Source organism: Sorex fumeus, unplaced genomic scaffold (genome assembly GCF_029834395.1).
Source record: "Sorex fumeus unplaced genomic scaffold, SorFum_2.1 ptg000070l, whole genome shotgun sequence".
NCBI classification, from domain to species: Eukaryota; Metazoa; Chordata; class Mammalia; order Eulipotyphla; family Soricidae; genus Sorex; species Sorex fumeus.
The window spans coordinates 9664183-9670735 of NW_026606127.1; the positions used below are offsets into that span (position 1 = coordinate 9664183).

Sequence of the window (6553 nt, forward strand, 5' to 3'; positions counted from 1 at the left end):
AGCATCCCATATGGTCCCTCGAGTACTGCCAGGAGAAATTCCAGAGTGCATGAACCAGGAGTAACTTCTGAGCATCGCTGGGTGAAACCCAAAAAGAAAAATATTCATTTGGGCACTTCTGTGAATATAGTACTGGAAGTACTTGCAATAGCAGTCAGATAAAAAAAAATATTAAAGGCATTCATGTAGGAAATGTAGAAATCAGGCTCTCACTATTCACAGAAGATGTGATATTATATTTAGAGAATTCTAAAACCTCTACCAAAAAACTCCTAGAAACAATAAACTTATATAGTAAAGTTGCAGGCTATAAAATCATTACCCAAAAGTCTATGGCTTTTCTATATGCAAATAATGAGAGAGAAGAAAGTGACATGAAGAAAGCAATCCCATTCACAATCATGCCTCAGAAAATCAAACATCTCGGCATCAGCTTAACTAAGGAGGGAAAGGACCTATACAACAGGAAATAAGAGGAAACGAGGAAATGAAAACACCTCCTGCTCATGGATTGGGAGAATTAACATTGTCAAAATGGCAATACTCCCCAAAGCATTGTACAAATTCAATGTGATCCCTATAAAGTTACACATAACATTCGTCAAAGAAATTGATCAAGCGCTCCTGAAATTCATATGTAACAACAAACGCCCTCAAATAGCTAAAGCATTTCTTGGGAAAACGACGATGGGAGGCCTCAGCTTCCCCAACCTCAAACTCTACTACAAAGCGATAATAGTTAAAACAGCATGGTACTGGAACAAAGGCAGAGCCGCCTACCAATGGAACAGGATTGAATATACTGACACACACCTTCAAATATATGTTCAAATAATCTTTGATAAGGGAGCAGGAAATGTGAAGTGCAGCAAGAAATGCCTCTTTAGCAAATGGTGCTGGAAAAACTGGACAGCTACATGCAAAAAAATGGGCTCAGACCTCTACCTAACTGCATGCACAAAAGTCATATTAAAATGGGTCAAAGACCTCAACATCAGAACAGAATTCATCAGGTACATTGAAGACAAGGTCAGCAAAACCGTCCACAACATTGAAGCTAAAGGTATCTTCAAAGATAACACACCACTGCAAAAAAATTGGAAATACAGATAAACAAAGGGGACTATCTTAAATTAAGAACCTTCTGCACCTCAAAAGAAACAGTGACCAGAATACAAAGACAATCTACAGAATGGGAAAGGATATTCACCCAATACCTATGTAATAAGGTGTTCATATCAAATATATACAAGGCACTGGTTGAACTGTACAAGAAGAAATCGTCCAACGCCATCAGAAAATGGGGTGATGAAATTAACAGAAACTTTCTCAAAGAAGATACCGAATGGCCAAAAGGCACATGAAAAATGCTCATCATCACAAATCATCAGGGAAATGCAGGTCAAAACTACAATGAGATTATCACCTCACACCACGGAAACTGGCCCACATCCAAAAGAACAAAAGCTACTGGTGTTGCCGTGGATGTGGGGAAAAAGGGACTCTCCTTCACTGCTGATGCGAATGCGGACAGGTTCAGCCATTTTGGAAAACAGTATGAATGGTTCTCCGAAAACTAGAAATTGAGCTCCCATTTAACCCAGCAATATCATTCCTGGGAAGATAGCCTGGAGAGGCAAAAAAGTACAGCCGAAATGACATCTGCACTTGTATGTTCATTGCTGCACTGTTCACAATAACCATAATCTGGGGGAAAAAAATCCCTAGTGTCCAAGAACAGATGACTGGTTAATGATAGTTTATTTATCTACACAGTGGCATACTATGAAGCTTTTAGAAAAAAAGAAGTCATAAAATTTGAATGAAAGTGGATCAATATAGAAAGTGAAATGAGTCAGAAAGCGAGGGACAGACATAGAAAGATTGTACTCATCGTGGAATATAAAGTAACAGAATGGGAGATTAATACCCAAGAATAGAGTGATAAGGACTAGGAGGTTTGCTCCAGGTCTTGGAAGCCGGCATCACATGCTGGGGGTAAAGGCAGCTCAGACAGAGAACAGAATACCAAGTAAAGGGTGTTTGGAGGACCCAGTTGAGTTGGGAGATTCATGCAAGAGTAGACCATAGACCCATTCTTTCTCCCCCACCGAGTCCACAATTTGACCCCCACAAGTGGCTCTCCAGAACCACCATGGCCCCAGAGGCAGATGGACCCAATTCGGAACCCAGCGGCTTTTGGCCGAAATGTGGCTGAACTATGCATTAAACTATGTCACCATTCTACACCAGGTGGGAAAGGGTGTTTGTCCCTTCTGCCTTTATCTCCCCTGGCAGCACAATGGCAATCACCTCAGAGACTATTGGATAGCCAGGTATGAGCTAGCGGTGACAGGGCTACTACAGCCTCGTGGGATAGGGGGTGGGGGGTAGAAACAGCCCATTCTTCCTGCCCCGCCAAGACCATGAGTTGCCCACCATGAGCAGCTCTCTGGCTTGTCCATGGCCCCAGAGAACCAAAGAGAATGCCCTGCCACAGAAGCAGGGTGGGGGGCATGTTGGGAGGAATACTGGGTTCATTGTTGGTAGAGAATGATTTCCATGAGCAGGCACCAGTAACATCTCCATTCGTCCTAGCCCTGAGATTTTAGCAAGTGCCACATTGGAGGCTCTTTCACGGTCAGGGAAATGAGATCCATTATTGTTAGTGGGTTTTGGCATGTAGAATTCACCACGGGGAGCTTGCCAGACTCTGCCATGTGGGCAAGATACTCTCGGTAACCTGCCAGGTTCTCCAAGAAAGAGAACTGGACAAAAAGAGTTGTTGAATTATCAACAAGATCCAGTCTCTGGATCTTGGCCATTCATGGGACTACATGGCTCCAAGGGCAGTTCGTGGGTGTAACACTTAGCTACTGGAAGATGAGGGATCTGGATGAGGAGTCCCAGTCTTGATCCGAGCAGCCTTGGATGTCTCCGCCCCGGGTCCTGCACACCTGGGATCCTCTGCCAGTTCCTTCATGCATGAGGCTCCTTCAAGCTTGGGGAGAGTGGTCTAAAGCGTACCTATGGCTGGTTGCAGAGGTCTGCAGCTGCCGGAGCTCTGCTTGGGGTGGTGAGGGAACCTCACCAACAAGGGCAAAGGGCCCTCAGTGAGGAAAGCCAGATGCGGGGTCAGGAGACTGTCATTTTAGACATATTTGGAATTAATTTTAGATCGAAAAGTACACATCATTCAAACTGCTGTATATGCTTAGCAATAAATTATTATACACTTCTTCAATGACCTAAGAAAACCCCCTCTGCTCAGAGAACTCGATTTTTAATTACAGGTGTGCTTTGCCCATGTGGAACGACTGAGAATCACTATGAGTAGATAAAAAACTCACTATACACACGAAGATGCACACAGGTTACTTTGAGACATCTGTTTTGTTAATGTTTGTTGGCCATTAACCTCCACTGAGACCCTTTTTTCTGTCCTTTGCAGGAGCCTCATGAATCTCACCTTCCGTTCAAGTTGAACTTGTAATAAGGTGGAATTAAATCATCAATATGCTTCTCACCTCTTCCTTCAGGAGAAAAATCCTACTTACATTCAAGGTGGTCAAAGTGCAGACAATGCCATCCACCTTTTTCTGGAGATGTACACGGGACCGAGGTGAGAACAGCAAAAGGCTCTATTTTAATGGTCTTAATGAAGGTTTCAGGGAAGGGCATTAAACAAGACTGATTCACCATCTTCCAAAAGAAATAATGTGCACAGCTGACGCCCTGGGTATGGTAAAAGAGAATATGGTAAAAACCATACTTTTTCTTCTGGGACATTAAGGTTCTAAATCTATAGCTTCAAGCTGCTTTGAAATACCTACCTTGATTAGGAATCACTGTCTGCCATAGGAGAGAGTAAGGACAACACTCAAAGAAATCAGAAGAGAAAAATAGGGAAAAAAAACAACTCTTATACTCAGTTTGGCAACACATGTACTAAAATTGAAATGATACAGAGATTAGCATGGTCCTTGAACAGAGATGACATGCAAACTTGTAAAGTGTTCCACATTTTTGTTGCAAGAAGAATTAACAGGGCTACATTAATCTAAGACAAGCCCCACAAGTACTCCAAATTTCGACATAAAATTAGCACAAATCCCCATCACAATGATCTCTCTCAATGTCAATGGACTAAATGCAGCAATTCAAAGGCAGAGGATGGCAGGATGAATTAGAAAACTGAACCCAACATTCTGCTGCCTGCAAGAAACACATCTGAATAATCAAAGAAAACATGGGCTCAAATTCAAAGGCTGGGAAACAATTCTTCGAGAAAAGAACACCTCCAAATATCTGGAGTGGCCATACTAGTATCAGACCACATGGACTTCAGGCTAAAGGTTATAAGAGACAGTGTAGGTCATTTCTTAATGATCATGGTATCTGTACATCAGAAAAAACTCACCCTCCTCAATGTATATGCTCCTAATGACAGACCAGCAAAATATGTAAAAACAAGTTCTAACAGACTTATAGAAAAACATTGATAGCAACACAATACTAGATGGAGATTTGAAAGTACTTTCTCACTTCTCAATATATTAAACAGACAAAAACTCAGCAAGAAAATATTTTATTTGAGGGAAGTAGTGAACAACCATTGGCTTAGAATAGAAATCAAAGAGGAAATAAAAAGATTCCAGAAACAAATGAGAATGAGGAGCTACCAGAACTTGTGGGACACAGCAAAAGCAGTGTTAAGAGGAACGTTTTTAGCTCTGCGAAATTCATCAGGAAGAAAGAAAGGGCCTACAAAAATAACTTACAGTTCAAGATTTTGGAAAATGACCTATTAAAGGAGTCCAAGCTAGGCAGGAGGAAGGAAATAATAAACCCTGGAGCAAAAATCAATGATCTAGAATCCCAAAATACAATCCAGAAGACCAACAAAAAGCAAGACATGGTTCTTTGAGAAAATAAATAAGATCAATAAACCATAAGCAAGACTCACAAATAAACAAAGAGAACGAATCCTAATAAACGAATCAGAAATGCAAAGGGGGACATCATAATAGAAACTACAGAAATCCAGAGGATCATCAGTGATTATTTTGAGAATCTTTACAGCAGGAAATGAGAGAATCTTGAATAAATGGATAAATTACTGGATTCCAATTACCTCCCAAGGCTGAACCAAGAAGATTTCGAATATGATAGCACAGTGATAGGGTGTTTGCCTTGCACGCAGCCAACATGACCGACCCGAATTCAATTCCTCCGCCCCTCTCAGAGAGCCCGGCAAGCTACCAAGAGAGTATCTCTCCCGCAGGGAAGAGCCTGGCAAGCTCCCCGTGACGTATTTGATATGCCAAACACAGTAACAAAAAAGTCTCCAATGGAGACGTTACTGGGCCCGCTCGAGCAAATCGATGAACAAAGGGAGGGCCTTTACCTTTTACCTTTATCACTACCAAGCAAATTGAAATGATAATAAAAAGCATCCCCTAAAACAGGAGCCCAGGCCCAAATGGATTCACTAATGAAATATTTCAAACCTTTAAAGAGGACCTGATGCCAACATTTTTTAAGATTTTCCAGGAAGTTGAAGAAACAAAAATACTACCAAACAGTTTCTATGAGGCAAAGTTCATCCTGATACTCAGATCAGACAGAGAAACCACAAAAAAAAAGATAATTACAGATATTTCCTTGATAAATACATATGCAAAGATCCTTAAGAAAATAACAGCAAAGAAAATCCAGAAACTCAACAAATGATCACACACTAAGACCAAGTAGGTTTATCTTGGGATGCAAGGATGGCTTAACATTCTCAATTCAATCAACAGAATACACCATCTCAATAAAATAAAGATAAAAGTCATATGATCATATCAATAGATGTAGATAAAGCATTTGATGAGATCCAGCACCCATTCATGATGAAAAACTCTCAACAAAATGGGAGTTGAAAGTACTTTCCTCAATATAGTCAAAGCAAACTATCACAAACCCACAGCATTATTCTCAACGGGGAAAAAATAAAGGCTTGGGTCAGAAATCAATGAGCTAGAATACCAAAATACAATCAGGCACAAACCAAGTTACCCACTCTCACCACTCCTATTCAACATAGTACTTGAAGTACTTGCCATATGATTTGGTAAGAAAAAGATATCAAGGGCATCCAGATAAAAAAGGAAAAACTCAAGCTTTTACTATTTGCTAAATCAATATCCATTAGTCCATGGCTTTCCGGTATACTAATAATGAAAGAGAAAAAAGAGATAGGAGAAGAACAATCCCATTCACAATAATACATCAGAAAATCAAGTATATTAGAAACAGCTAAGAAGGTTAAGGATCTATACCAAAAAAAAAAAAAACCTACAAAACACCACTTCAAGAAATAAAAGAGGATATGAGGAAATGGAATCACATCCCATGCTCATGGATTGAGAGGATTAACACTGTCAAAATAGCAATACACCCCAAAGCTCTATTAAGATTCAATGCACTTCATATAAGTATACCAATAACATTTTTCAAAGAAACAGATTAAAAATTCTTGAAATTCATAAACAACAATAAACTCCCA

At 40.3% G+C, this 6553-nt stretch overlaps 1 pseudogene; it reads left to right on the plus strand.

The window, feature by feature from the left end:
• The first annotated feature begins 3931 nt into the window (after positions 1 to 3931).
• Positions 3932 to 4028, plus strand: LOC130036948 (uncharacterized; annotated as a pseudogene).
• The last annotated feature ends 2525 nt before the right edge of the window (positions 4029 to 6553 follow it).